Below are 16,329 nucleotides of genomic sequence, written 5' to 3'. Positions count from 1 at the left end.
AAAGAAGATATACAGATTGCCAACAAACACATGAAAGAATGCTCAACATCACTAATCATTAGAGAAATGCAAATCAAAGCTACAATGAGGTATCACCTCTCACCCGTCATAATGGCCATCATCAAAAAATCTACAAACAAGAAATGCTGGAGAGGGTGTGGAGAAAATGGAACCCTCTTGTACTGTTGGTGGGAATGTAAATTGATGCAGCCACTATGGAGAACAGTATGGATGTTCCTTAAAAACTAAAAATAGAACTACTATATGACCCTGGAATCCCACTACTGGGCATATACCCTGAGAAAACCGTAAATCAAAAAGAGTCATTTACCACAATGTTCATTGCAGCTCTATTTACAATAGCCAGGACATGGAAGCACCCTAAGTGTCCATCGGTAGATGAATGGATAAAGAAAATGTGGCACATATATACAATGGACTAATATTCAGCCATAAAAGGAAATGAAATAGAGTTGTTTGCAGTGAGATGGAGGGAACTAGAGTCTGTCATATTGAGTTAAGTAAGTCAGAAAGAGAAAAACAAATACCATATGGTAACACATATATATGGAATCTAAAAAAAAAAAAAAATGGTTCTGATGAACCTAGGGGCTGGATAAGAATAAAGACACAGAGGTGGAGAATGGACTTGAGGACATGGGGAGGTGGACGGGTAAGCTGGGACAAAGTGAGAGACTAGCATTGACTTATATATACTACCAAATGTAAAATAGATAGCTAGTGGGAAGCAGCCGCATAGCACAGGGAGGACAGATCAGTGCTTTGTGAACCCCTGAGGGGTGGAATAGGGAGTGTGGGAGGGAGACGCAAGAGGGAGGAGATATGGGGATATATGTATATGTATAGCTGATTCACTTTGTTATAAAGCAGAAACTAACACACCATTGTAAAGCAATTATACTCCAATAAAGATGTTAAAAAAATAAAATAAAATAAAACATTGGAAAAAAAGGTGAACTACAACAAAGCTAAAAATTTTTTAAATAAATAAATAAAATAAAACAGCTGTAAAAAAAAAAGAATGCAGATTCCCCAGTCCCAGGTGTGTTTTACCAGCCCTCCCAGCCCCAGGTGCTCTTGATCCAGGTGGTCCACAGGCTGTGAATGGAAATGTTCTGTCACACTGGAGCATGCATGGGTATCAGAACCAGAATTACACCCCAAATTCTGACTCTGCCACTTCCCATATACATGAACTTATAGGAGTCACAAACTCCTCTGAACCTGTTTTCTCATCTATAAAAATCAGGATCTCTGGGACTACACTGGTGGTGCAGTGGTTAAGAATACACCTGCAAATGCAGGGGACACGGGTTTGAGCCCTGGTCAGGGAAGATCCCACATGCTGTGGAGCAACTAAGCCTGTGTGCCACAACTACTGAGCCTGTGCTCTACAGCCCGAGAGCCACAACTACTGAAGCCCTCATGCCTAGAACCCGTGATCCACCACAAGAGGATCCACCACAAGAGAAGCCACCACAAGGAGAAACCCATGCATCACAACGAAGTGTAACCCCCGCCCGCCACAACTAGAGAAAGCCCACATGCAGCAGCGAAGACTCAATGCAACCCAAAATTAAAAAACATTTAATTTAATTTAAAAATCAGGATCTCACTTATAGTGATGATATGCATTAAACTGTGTTCCCCTGCTAAAAAACATGTTCAAGTCCTAATCCCCAGAACCAGAAAATGTGACCTTATTTGGAAACAGGGTCATAGCTGAGGCAATTAGTTAAAATGAGGTCATACTGGAGCAGGGTGATCCCTGAATCCAATATGATTGGTGTCCTTATAAGAAAACACACAGACACATGAAGAGAGAATGCCACGTAATGGCAGAGACAGAGATGGAAGTGATGCAGCTGCAAATTGAGGAATACCAAGGATCACCAGCAACTGCCAGAAGCTAGGAAGAGACAAGGAAGGATTCTTCCCTACAGGTTTCAAAGAGAGTATGGCCCTGCGACACCTTGATATCTGTTGTTTGAAGCCACCTAGTTTGAGGTGCTTTGTTACAGCAGCCCTTGGAAATAAGTACAAATTAAGGTTCAAGGATTAGGTCACTAATGTGAGAGTTCCTACAAATAGTATGTATGAAAAAGGAGGGTTCCCATCTCCTATACCCCAATTTCTGATCTTCTGGTCATTTGTCAGCACTCAAACTCAACAGCATTGTAGCTGCCCATCCCTTCAAAGTGTTTAGGGTCCAGTGTGAAGTGGCAAGGAAAATTCACAGGGTGATACACAAAGAAATTCAAAGTCCTTGTCCCATGAGCAGCCAGACAACAGCTCTCAAACCAGAGTAATATGATCAAAATCATATCAAAATCTGCAGAATCAAGATCAAAATCTGCAGAAACAGCAGCAGCAGTGCTACCCCTGTGACAGCCACAGCAGCTGTCAGTGACCCTGAAGGAAGCCTTCACCCCGAGTGGTCCACTCCCCTCCTACTCACACCGCCAAAGAAAAGCACAAAGGCTGGATCAAAGAGCAAGTTGGGCTTGGAAAAAAATTTCAGAAAAGTCGTAAAATCTTACAAAGAACTTTGAGTGATGCCCACTTGATGGGCTAAAAGAGAAAAGAGATGCTAGGGCCAAGCTATTTGAATATGAAAAGAAAAGAGTTGCTCTTAGAGTGAGTGAAGAATCATAAGGCATCCATGTCAAAGGGGACACAACTATCTCCCTATCTGCACCCCCATGTTCATTGCAGCATTATTCACAATAGCCAAGATATGGAAACAACCTAAGTGTCTGTCGACAAATCAATGGATGAAGAAGTTATGGTATTTATATATACATAGTGGAATATCATCCAGCCATAAGAAAGAAGGAAATCCTGCCATTTGCAACATGGATGGACCTCAGAACATTATGCTAAGTGAAATAAACCAGACAAAGACAGACAAATATTGTATGATCTCACTTATATGTGGAATCTAAGATAGTCAAACTCAAAGAAACAGAGACTAGAATGGTGGTTACCAGGGGCCAGGGGGTGGGGGAAATGGGTAGATGTTGGTCAAAGGGTATAAACTCCTAGTTATAAGAAGGATAAGTTCTGGGGATCTGATGTACAGCATATTGATTATAGTTAGTAATAATGTATTATATACTTGAAAGTTGCTAAGAGAGTAGATCTTAAATGTTCTCACCAAAAAAAAAAAAAGAAATAGTAGTCATGTGATGTGATGGAGGTGTTACGAATGCTGTGGTGGTAACCTTATTGCAATATAAGTGTATCAGATCTGCACATTGTAGACCTTGAACTTACACAAGCTATACATATCAATTATATCTCAATAGAGCTGGGGGGGAGGGGGACATCTCCCATCCCTGCTGCCCAGAGGACAATGAGCTTACCCTAATCCATTTTACAGAGAGAGAGACTGAGGTCCAAAGCCAGGAAGGGCTGTCCAAGGCTATACAGTTAAGTATGTAACAGAGCTGGGACCTGAGACTCCTGTCCCCCAGCCTGGTGCTTTTCTCACCACACTAGGATTCCTGGGAAAATGGCTCATTCTTTTGTCTGTACAAGATTACAACATCCAAGCTGGTTGACTGGGAGTGGTTTCCTAAAGCCATTAAGGCATGAGCCTGTGAAAGAAACCCCATAAGAGTGTGGCAGTAAGGATTCTGCCACTGAAGTCATTGCAAAGAGAAAATTTTTGATTTGTCATAAAAAATCAGACCCAGAAACTGTGCAGGGCAGGAACTCTAGACTGTACTCACCTAAGTCCACCCTGCCCAGGGAATCTTCAAGGCACAGACACAGGATCCACTGGGCTCCTCTTACCCAAGATTGTGTCTTGACCCTTAGTACCCTAGAATGACTTAGCTGGAAGGGGCCTTTGGGGGTGTTCTGCTCAAACTCCCCCATTGCACTCTAAAAGCCAGGCCCAGAAAAGGAAGGAGCTAGCCTAAGAGCAGTGCTGAGTCAGGGAAGGAGTCAACTTGAACTCAGGTCTTCTGGCATTAATTCTACCTCCACACAATGCTAGGATTTTTTGGTTGTAAATGGTCTGAATGTGTAAGATAGACTGTATAGATTGAAGCTTTAACTCCTGATGTGATTATAGCTGGAGAGAAGGCCTCTAAGGAGGTAATTAAGGTTAAATGAGGTCATTAGGGTGCGGTCCTAGTTCAATAGGACTGATATCCTTATAAGAAGAGGGAGAGACACCAGGAGAGGGCGTGCACAGAGGAAGGATCACTGAGGAGACACAGCGAGAAGGCAGAGACAAATCAAGGAAAGAGGCCTCAGGAGAAACCAATCCTGCTGACAGCTTAATCTTAAACTTCCAGATTCCAGAACTATGAGAAAACTAATGTCTGTTGTTTAAGCCACCCAGTCTGTAGTATTTTGTTATGGCATACCTAGCAAACTAACACAATAAGGAGGAGGTCTCACTCAGCTCCCTCAAGTTTGGGACATTTATTATTTTGATGCTTCCTAGAGTTTGAAAACCACTAGGCTAAGACTCCCTCCATCTTGGCCCCACACAAGTTGTGTTCAAATCACCAGTCATACCATAGGCCTATGAGCTAACTAGAAGCCTTTGAGAAGAATCAGGACCCTAAAACATATTAAAATAAATTGTTCCATTTCCAGTTGCTTGATCCAAGTATAATTTGTTATTACCAAAGTCCAGTTTTATTTCCAATTATTAGGTGTAGTTATTAATATCACAAAACTTTAGACCTATAAAGGATTTCAAAACCTCCATTTGCAAATGAAGAAAATAAAGCCCAGAAAGGTTGTGGGACATTCCTAAGGTCACACAGCAAGTATGTGGCAGGACAGGAATTTGAAATGAAGGAAGTCTTAAGTGTCTCGTGCAGGGACAAGTGACTGAGATGATGGCCACCCCTCCTACCCAATCCTTAGAGCTGCCCACCAGGCATACCCACCCTACCATTTATTTATTCAGCAAACATTTATTAAATACCTAGTAAATATTAGGCACTATGTCAGGCACAGGAATAATAATGACAATAAAGTGTGGTCCCTGCTCTCAAGTTGCTGACAATCTAGGAGACTTACAAGTAAAAATGTGATTAAATACACAATAAAAAGGCTATGATACAAGAATACACTTGGGACCATGTGATGGGAGTATGGCTTTCACCAGTTCCTCTTGGATTTATCTCTTCTTCTTTGGCTCCAGAACCAAGGAATTAGCCCTATTTTTGTCTTTAACTGGGTAGTTTAAATCATGAAATTTTTTAAAATTTGTAGAGATGAAATAAAAACACCTTGAATTATGTAGGACACTAGAAATAGTACTTTTTTACACAGCAAGAGCTTCCTACCAGCATAGTCACTTAGAGGGTTTTTAACCTGAAAAGTTCTTTGGCATATTTTTTCTTTGCTAGCCACTTTTTTTCTATTTTTTGTTTGTTTGTTTCTCTTCTCCACTTTATCATCTATAGACCTGGGTAGTTCCCAATGAAAGAGTGTTTTAAAGATTCTAAGGGTGATTTATAGGTAAAGACAGAAAATGATTTTTTTTAACCTTCAAGTTCCATACCAAAAAAAATGAATACAAGCTTTCATGGAAGTAATTGAAAATGCAGATAATTTTAATTCCATTCCATTTTTCAGAATTCTCAATCGTAATCCTTTGACAACAGCTTAAGATTCTTTTTTTTTTTTTTTTTTTTTTTTTTTCGGTACGCGGGCCTCTCACTGTTGTGGCCTCTCCCGTTGCGGAGCACAGGCTCCGGATGTGCAGGCTCAGCAGCCATGGCTCACGGACCCAGCCGCTCCGCGGCATGTGGGATCTTCCCGGACGAGGCTACGTACCCGTGTCCCCTGCATTGGCAGGCGCACTCTCAACCAGTGCGCCACCAGGGAGGCCCCGAAGATTCTTATCTTTTTAAATTGCCAGCATTAAAATATTTATAAGTATTGCAACAGTTTCATGGCTCATGAGATAATTTCTGCTCTATTTTACTTTCGTCAAAGTTTGAGTACTTTGGCTAAAAAGTCATAATTTATATTTTAACTGGGTTATTGAAAATAAGAGTTACTGGTAAAGAAAAGGATTAAGAAAGAATATATATGGGTAAGACAGCCAGCAGAGAATGAGAACAGTGTTGAAGAACACATATAGATATGGAACATGAAGATGCATGTAGGAATATTATTTATTACAGAAAGCAAAAATGATTAAGGGGTACATTATTTTTTTAAAAAAGAGTGATCAAAAGAGGTAGATGCAATTGAAAATGACAAGTTAGGATAATAAAAAATGATTGTACTGTTCAGCAGCAAGGTCATTAATTTGATGATGCAAATTTAAATTACTTCAATAAGAGCTCTTTGGAATTATCATCTATGGCAAGTAAGAAGCCAGAATTGAAGCAACCACATGTTAAATATCTTTTTAAGTTTAGAATGTTTGTCTTTGGGTTTTATATCTTGCATGTTTGGGCTTCTCCTTCAGAGACATAGGAACAACACAAGTGTCACTTACAACAATTGAAAGCATCCTAATGATGACCCTTGAATTGGAAAAACTGTAAGTTGATTTTTCTTGTATTTATTTTCACTCAGTTGTTTTTTTTTTACATTTGTTTTATTATTTTCTTAAGTCAGGTTTATTTATATATAATTTTCATTTAACAAAATTAACTATTTTTAAATATACAGTGTGATGTGTTTTGATAAATGTATAGTTCTGTAGCCACCACCACATTTGAGGTAAAGAAAACTTCTGCACTCCCAAAAGACCCCTCATGTCCCTTTGTAGTCAATCCATCCTCCTCCCACTACCAGCCCCTGGCAACCACCAATCTGATTTTTGTCCTTATAACGTTGCCTTTTCCAGAATATCTTATAAATGAAATCATGTGGTATGCAGCCTTTTGTTTTTGACTTCTTTCAGTTAGCCAGTCTCTTTGGAGATTCATCTGTTTTGTTGCACCTGTCAGTAGTTCATTCCTTTTTATTGCTGAGTAGTATTCTAGTTGTGTGGATACACAGTTTGTTTACACATTCATCATTTGATGAACATTTTAGTTTTTTCTAGTTTTTTGGCTATTATGAGCAAAGCCTCTGAAAACACATGTGTGTGTGAACATATGTTTTATGAGAGCATATGTTTTCATTTCTTTGGGGTAAAATACCTAAGGGTGGGATTGCTTCATCATATGCTAAGTGCATATTTAACTTTTTAAGAAACTGCTGAACTGTTTTCTAAAGTGCCTGTGCCAGTTTGCTTTCCCACTAGCAGTCTATGAGAGTTGCAGTTGCTCCACATCTTCACCTGATCTTTATATTTGGTTTTAAAAAAATTTTAGCCTTTCTAATAGGTGTGTAGATGCATCTCGTGGTTTTTGCCACATTTTGCAATTCTGTAATAGCTGATGATGTTGAGTGTCTATTCATGTGCAAATATCTTTTGAAATGAAGAGTCTGTTCAAATCCATTTTTAATTGAATATTTATATTGGGTTTCAAGAGTGCTTTATATAAAAAGCAATGGAAAAAGTCCTTTCTCTCAGATATGTGTTTAGTAAATGTCTTCTCCCAGATTGTGACTTATATTCATTGTATTAAAGTGTCTCTGAAGACTAGAAGTTTTAAATTTTTGATGAACTCTAATTTAGCAATTTTTCTTTTTTTTCATATTTATTTAATTTATTTATTTGGTTGTGCTGGCTGTTAGTTGTGACAGATGGGCTCCTTCGTTGCGGCTCATGGGCTTCTTAGTTGTGGCATGCAAACTCTTAGTTGCTGCATGCATGTGGGATCTAGTTCCCTGACCAGCGATTGAACCCGTGCCCCCTGTATTGGGAACTCAGAGTCTTAACAACCAGGGAAGTCCCTTAGCAATTTTCCTTAGATGGTTTGTGCTTTTTTTTGTCTATCTAAGAAAACTTTGTCTGAGACCCCATTGTCTAACCCAAAATCACAAAGATTTTCTCCTATATTTTCTTCCAGAAGTTGTATAGTTACATTTAGGTCTATGAGTCATTTTGAGTTACTTTTCATATATGTTGTGAGGGACGGATCAAGTTTCATCTTTTTGCAGTTTTAAAAACTCTTTCTGGGGCTTCCCTGGTGGTGCAGTGGTTGAGAGTCCGCCTGCCGATACAGGGGACACGGGTTTGTGCCCCGGTCCAGGAGGATCCCACATGTCGTGGATCGGCTAGGCCCGTGAGCCATGGCTGCTGAGCCTGCGTGTCCGGAGCCTGTGCTCCGCAACGGGAGAGGCCACAAGAGTGAGACGCACGCTTACCGAAAAAAAAAAAAAAAAAAAAAACTATTTCTGTAGGACCCTATTGTGACAGTTTATTACACAACTTACTGCACCTTAAATAGTGCCATACCCCTGCAATAGGGCAAGCTAATAGAAACTTTCTGTTATGCCAAGGCTCGTTGAGGGGATTGCATGAGATTAGTATGTGCAAAGGGTCCTGCATTTAGCAGTCTGTTCCAACCCTCTTTGTCAGGTCAGCTGACGAATGACTGTCTTCACCATGCCGTCACGCATTGGTCACTGCTCTAGACTATCTTCCTCAGCTTCCCACAGCATCTGCCACAATTGCGATCCCTCTCTTGTCAGCTTGATGCCCTCCTCTCTGGATATTAAAAATTATTTCCCTGTGCAACTACAATACTGTTAACACACAGTATTGAAGAAATTAAATTCCTACACAATAATATTACCTAATAAAGAGTTGCTATTCAAATTTCCCCAATTGTCTATCTCATATAATATCATTTCCTTTAACAGCTTTTTGAGGTATAATTGACATACAGTAATCTGTGTTCACACACACATATACATACACAGCATGAAGACATCACCAAAATCAAAGTGTCCATCACTTCAGAAAGTTTCTTAATGTCTCTTTGTAATTCTTCCTTCCCATCGTTCCTTGCCCTTCCCAATGGCCATGCAACCATTGATCTGCTTTCTGTTTGCATTTGTTAGAATTTTATGTAAATGGAATCATACAGTGTATACTTTTTTCTAACTGGCTTCTAACTCAGCATGATTATTTTAGTCTTCATCCATATTGTTGTATATGTCAGTAATTCATTTCCGTTTATTGATGAATAGTATTCCATTATATGGATGTACCACAATTTATCTATTCACCATTGATGGACATTTGAGTTGTTTCAGTCTTTGTCTATTACAGGTAAAATTGCTATGAATATTTGTGTACAAGTCTTTGTATGGATGTATACTTCCATTTCTCTTGGGTAAATACCTGCAAGTAGAATGGCTGGATCATTGGTAAACGTATGTTTAAGTTTTTAAAAAAATACCTATTTTCCATAGTGGTTTGATCATTTTACATCTCTACCAGCAGTGTATGAGAGTTGCATTTTCTTCACATTGAGGCCAACACTTGCTATGCTCAGTATTTTTAATTTTAGATAGTTTAATAGATGTGTAGTTGTATCTCACTGTAGCATCCCTAATGATTAATCATGTCAAACATCTTTTCATATGCTTATTTTCCTTCTGTATATCTTTGAATCTTTTATCTATATTTTTTTAGAGTTTTGAGAGTTCTTTATATATTCTGGAAATTAGTCCTTTATCCAGTATGTAAGTTGCTACGTATTTTCTCCCATTCTGTGACTCATCTTTTCATTCTCTCAGGAATGTCTTTTGCAGGGCAGAAATTCCTAATTTTGATGGTGTCTAATTTATCTATTTTTTTCTATTATGGATTATGCTTTTGGTGTTGTATCTAAGACATTTTGCCGAACTCAAGGTCATAAAATTTTTCACCTGTTTTGCTCTAGAAGTTTTATAGTTTTATGTTTTACATTTAGATCTTTGAACCAATTTGAGTTCATTTCTGTATATGGTTTGGATGGAAGTTCTATTTTTATTTATTTATTTATTTGCATCTGGATATTCAATTGTTCCAGCATCATTTGTTGAAAAGACTATCGTTTCTCCACTTAAATGCCTTTGAACCTGAAAATCAGTTGTCCACATCTCTCTACTACTGAACTTTCTATTCTGTTCCTTGGATCTTTTTGTCTATCTTTACCCTACTATCACAATGTCTTCAAAGTGTAGATTCATAAGCCTTGAAATCAGTTACTGTTAGTTCTTCAACTTTGTTTATTTTCAAAGTTGTTTTAGTTATTCTAAATTTTGTTTCCATATGAGTTTTAGAATTAGCTTGTCAATTTCTATAGAAAAGCCTACTGGAATTTTGGTCTATATATCAATTTGGGGAGAATTGATGTCTTAACAATATTGAATGTTCTGAACCATGAATACATTATATCTCTCCATTTATTTAGGTCTTTCTTAATTTCTCCCAGCAATATTTTACAGTTTTCAGTGTGCCAGTCTTTTACCTCTTTTGTCAAATTTATCTTAAGTATTTTATATGTTTGATTCTATTATAAGTAATATTTTAAAACTTTGATCTCTGATTGTTTGTTGAGAAAATTAATCTTTTTGTATGTTGATCTTGTACCCTGCAAACTTGATAAACTCATTTATTAGTTCTAGTAGCATTTTTGTAGATTCTATCAGGTTTTGTACATAATCATGTTTTCTGCAAATAAAGATAGTTTTACTTCTTCCTTTCCATTCTAAATATCTCTTTTTTTTTATTGCACTGGCTAGAACCTTCAGTGCAGTGTCAAATAGAAGTAATGAGAGCAGACATCCTTGCCTTTGTCCTGATCCAGGAGAGAAAGTACTTTGTCCTTCACTATTAAATATGATGTTAGGTTCTGTTTAGAAGTCATTATCAAGTACAGGAGGTCTCCTTCCATTCCTAGTCTACTCAGGTATGTTTTTTTCTTTAATCATGAATGGATGTTAGATTTTTTTTTTCATTCGTTTCCTTCATCTATTGCAATGATTATGTGATATTTCTCTTTTTTATTTTTCTTAATTGGTTCATTTATTTTTGGGGTGCATTGGGTCTTCATTGCTGCATGGAGGCTTTCTCTAGTTGTGGCGAGCAGGGATTACTTTTGGTTGCAGTATGCAGGCTTGTCACTGTGGTGGCTTCTCTTGTTGCAGAGCACGGACTCTAGGTGCACAGGCATCACTAGTTGTGGCACATGGGCTCAGTAGTTGTGGCACACGGGATCTAGAGCGCAGGCTCAATAGTTGTGGTGCATGGGCTTAGTTGCTCTGTGGCATGTGGGATCTTCCCAGACCAGGGGTCAAACCCATGTCCCCTGCACTGGTAGGCGGATTGTTAACAACTGCCCCAACAGAGATGTCCTGATTTTTCCTTTTTATTGTACTAAGTTGGGTAAATTGATTTGCAAATATTAAACCAACCTTTCATTCTTGAGATAAACCTCACTTGGTCATGATGTATCATCTTTTTACATATAATTGGATTTGATATGCTAAAATTTTGTTAAGAATTTTTGCCTCTGTGTTCATAAGAGATATTGGTCTATAGTTTTCTTGTAATGTCATTGTCTAATCTTGATATGGTAAAAGTTGGTCTTATAAGAAAGTTGGGAAGTATTCGCTTCTCTTCATATTTCTGGTACTGTTTTGTGGAATTGGCATTATTTTATTCCTTAAATGTTCGGTAGAATTTATCAGTTAAGCCACCTAGACTTGACGTTTTCTTTGTTGGAAGGTTTTTAACTGCACATCCAATTTCTTTAATATCTTTATTCTTGAATAAATGTTAGTAGTGCATGTCTTTCAAGGAATTTGTCCATTTCGTCTTGAATTTATCGGTATAAAGTGTTCTATAATATTCTCTTTTTTTAACATCTTTATTGGGGTGTAATTGCTTTACAATAGTGTGTTAGTTTCCGCTTTATAACAAAGTGAATCAGTTATACATATACATATGTTCCCATATCTCTTCCCACTTGCGTCTCCCTCCCTCCCACCCTCCCTATCCCACCCCTCCAGGCAGTCACAAAGCACCGGGCCGATGTCCCTGTGCCATGCGGCTGCTTCCCACTAGGTATCTACCTTACGTTTGGTAGTGTGTATATGTCCATGACTCTCTCTCGCCCTGTCACAGCTCACCCTTCACCCTCCCCATATCCTCAAGTCCGTTCTCCAGTAGATCTGTGTCTTTATTCCTGTCTTACCCCTAGGTTCTTCATGACATTATTTTCTCTTCTTAAACTCCATATATATGTGTTAGCATATGGTATTTGTCTTTTTCTTTCTGACTTACTTCACTTTGTATGACAGACTCTAGGTCTATCCACCTCATTACAAATAGCTCAATTTCGTTTCTTTTTATGGCTGAGTAATATTCCATTCTATATATGTGTCACATCTTCTTTATTCATTCATCCTATGATGGGCACTTAGGTTGTTTCCATCTCCAGGCTATTGTAAATAGAGCTGCAATGAACATTTTGGTACATGACTCTTTTTGAATTATGGTTTTCTCAGGGTGTATGCCCAGTAGTGGAATTGCTGGGTCATATGGTAGTTCTATTTGTAGTTTTTTAAGGAACCTCCATACTGTTCTCCATAGTGGCTGAACCAATTCACATTCCCACCAGCAGTGCAAGAGTGTTCCCTTTTCTCCACACCCTCTCCAGCATTTATTGTTTCTAGATTTTTTGATGATGGCCATTCTGACTGGTGTGAGACGATATCTCATTGTAGTTTTGATTTGCATTTCTCTAATGATTAATGATGTTGAGCATTCTTTCATGTGTTTGTTGGCAGTCTCTATATCTTCTTTGGAGAAATGTCTATTTAGGTCTTCTGCCCATTTTTGGATTGGGTTGTTTGTTTTTTTCTTATTGAGCTGCATGAGCTGCTTGTAAACTTTGGAGATTAATCCTTTGTCAGTTGCTTCATTTGCAAATATTTTCTCCCATTCTGAGGGTTGTCTTTTGGTCTTGTTTATGGTTTCCTTTGCTGTTCAAAAGCTTTGAAGTTTCATTAGGCCCCATTTGTTTATTTTTGTTTTTATTTCCATTTCTATAAGAGGTGGGTCAAAAAGGACCTTGCTGTCATTTATGTCATAGAGTGTTCTGCCTATATTTTCCTCTAAGAGTTTGATAGTTTCTGGCCTTACATTTAGGTCTTTAATCCATTTTGAGCTTATTTTTGTGTATGGTGTTAGGGAGTGATCTAATCTCATACTTTTACATGTATCTGTCCAGTTTTCCCAGCACCACTTATTGAAGAGGCTGTCCTTTCTCCACTGTACATTCCTGCCACCTTTATCAAAGATAAGATGTCCATATGTGCGTGGGTTTATCTCTGGGCTTTCTATCCTATTCCATTGATCTATCTTTCTGTTTTTGTGTCAGTACAATACTGTCTTGATTACTGTAGCTTTGTAGTATACTATGAAGTCAGGGAGCCTGATTCCTCCATCTCCGTTTTTCGTTCTCAAGATTGCTTTGGCTATTCGGGGTCTTTTGTGTTTCCATACAAATTGTGAAAATTTTTGTTCTACTTCTGTGAAAAACGCCAGTGGTAGTTTGATAGGGATTGCATTGAATCTGTAGATTGCTTTGGGTAGTAGAGTCATTTTCACAATGTTGATTCTTCCAATCCAAGAACATGCTATATCTCTCCATCTATTTGTATCATCTTTAATTTCTTTCATCAGTGTCTTATAATTTTCTGCATACAGGTCTTTTGTCTCCTTAGGTAGGTTTATTCCTAGATATTTTATTCTTTTTGTTGCAATGGTAAATGGGAGTGTTTTATTAATTTCACTTTCAGATTTTTCATCATTAGTGTATAGGAATGCAAGAGATTTCTGTGCATTAATTTTGTATCCTTCTACTTTACCAAATTCATTGATTAGCTCTAGTAGTTTTCTGGTAGCATCTTTAGGATTCTCTATGTATACTAACATGTCATCTGCAAACAGTGACAGCTTTACTTCTTCTTTTCCGATTTGGATTCCTTTTATTTCCTTTTCTTCTCTGATTGCTGTGGCTAAAACTTCCAAAACTATGTTGAATAAGAGTGGTGAGAGTGGGCAACCTTTTCTTGTTCCTGATCTTAGTGGAAATGCTTTCAGTTTTTCACCATTGAGGACGATGTTGGTTGTGGGTTTGTCATATATGGCCTTTATTATGTTGAGGAAAGTTCCCTCTAGGCCTACTTTCTGAAGGCTTTTTATCATAAATGGGTGTTGAATTTTGTCAAAAGCTTTCTGTGCATCTATTGAGATGATCATATGGTTTTTCTCCTTCAATTTGTTAATATGGTTTATCACATTGATTGATTTGTGTATATTGAAGGATCCTTGCATTCCTGGAATAAAGCCCACTTGATCATGGTGTATGATCCTTTTAATGTGCTGTTGGATTCTGTTTGCTACTATTTTGATGAGGATTTTTGCATCTATGTTCATCAGTGATATTGGCCTGTAGTTTTCTTTCTTTGTGACATCCTTGTCTGGTTTTGGTATCAAGGTGATGGTGGCCTCGTAAAATGAATTTGGGAGTGTTCCTCCCTCTGCTATATTTTGGAAGAGTTTTAGAAGGATAGGTGTTAGCTCTTCTCTAAATGTTTGATAGAATTCGCCTGTGAAGCTATCTGGTCCTGGGCTTTTGTTTGTTGGAAGATTTTTAATCACAGTTTCAATTTCAGTGCTTTTGGTTGGTCTGTTCTTATTTTCTATTTCTTCCTGATTCAATCTTGGCAGGTTGTGCATTTCTAAGAATTTGTCCATTTCTTCCAGGTTGCCGATTTTATTGCCCTGGTGTTTCTTGTAGTAATCTGTCATGATCTTTTTTATTTCTGCAGTGTCAGTTTTTACTTCTCCCTTTTCATTTCTAATTCTATTGATTTGAGTCTTCTCCCTTTTTTTCTTGATGAGTCTGGCTAATGGTTTATCTATTTTGTTTATCTTCTCAAAGAACCAGCTTTTAGTTTTATTGATCTTTGCTATTGTTTCCTTCATTTCTTTTTCATTTATTTCTGATCTGATTTTTATGATTTCTTTCTTTCTGCTAGCTTTGGGGTTTTTTTGTTCTTCTTTCTCTAATTGCTTGAGATGCAAGGTTAGGTTGTTTATTCGAGATGTTTCCTGTTTCTTAAGGTAGGATTCTATTGCTTTCAACTTCCTTCATAGAACTGCTTTTGCTGCATCCCATAGGTTTTGGGACATCGTGTCTCCATTGTCATTTGTTTCTGGGTATTTTTTGACTTCCTCTTTGATTTCTTCACTGATCACTTCGTTATTAAGTAATGTATTATTTAGCCTCTATGTGTTTCTATTTTTTACAGATCTTTTCCTGTAATTGATATCTAGTCTCATAGCATTGCGTTTGGAAAAGATACTTGATAGAATTTCAATTTTCTTAAATTTACCAAGGCTTAATTTGTGACCCAAGATATGATCTATCCTGGAGAATGTTCCATGAGCACTTGAGAAAAATGTGTATTCTGTTGTTTTTGGATGGAATGTCCTATAAATATCAATTAAGTACATCTTGTTTGATGTACCATTTAAAGCTTGTGTTTCTTATTTATTTTTGTTTTGGATAATCTGTCCATGGGTGAAAGTGGGGTGTTAAAGTCCCCTATTATGAATGTGTTACTGTTGATTTCTCCTTTTATGGCTGTTAGTATTTGCCTTTTGTATTGAGGTGCTCCTATGTTGGGTGCATAAATATTTAAAATTGTTATATCTTCTTCTTGGATCGATCCCTTGATCATTATGTAGTGTCCTTCTTTGTCTCTTGTAATAGTCTTTATTTTAAAGTCTATTTTGTCTGATATAAGAATTGCTACTCCACCTTTCCTTTGGTTTCCATTTGCATGGAATTTCTTTTTCAATCCCCTTACTTCAGTCCGTATGAGTCTCTCGGTCTAAAGTGGGTCTCTTGTAGGCAGGATATATATGGGTCTTGTTTTTGTATCCATTCAGCCAATCTGTGACATTTGGTGGGAGCATTTAGTCCATTTACATTTAAGGTAATTAGTGATATGTATGTTCCTATTCCCATTTTCTTAAGTGTTTTGGGTTTGGTATTGTAGGCCTTTTCCTTCTTTTGTGTTTCTTGTCTAGCAAAGTTCCTTTAGCATTTGTTGTAAAGCTTGTTTGGTGGTGTTGAACTCTCTCAGCTTTTGCTTTTCTGTAAAGGTTTTAATTTCTCCATGAAATCTGAATGAAATCCTTGCTGGGTAGAGTAATCTTAGTTGCAGGTTTTTCTCCTTCATCACTTTCAATATTACCTGCCACTCCCTTCTGGCTTGCAGAGTTTCTGCTGAAAGATCAGCTGTTAACCTTATGGGGATTCCCTTGTGTGTTATTTGTTGTTTCTCCGTTGCTGCTTTTAATATGTTTTCTTTGTATTTAATTTTTGATAGTTTGATTAATATATGTCTTGGCAT

This window comes from Tursiops truncatus, chromosome 20 (assembly GCF_011762595.2).
Source record: "Tursiops truncatus isolate mTurTru1 chromosome 20, mTurTru1.mat.Y, whole genome shotgun sequence".
Taxonomy (NCBI): domain Eukaryota; kingdom Metazoa; phylum Chordata; class Mammalia; order Artiodactyla; family Delphinidae; genus Tursiops; species Tursiops truncatus.
The sequence above is the reverse complement of the archived record's forward strand: the minus strand, read 5'-3'. Positions refer to the sequence as shown.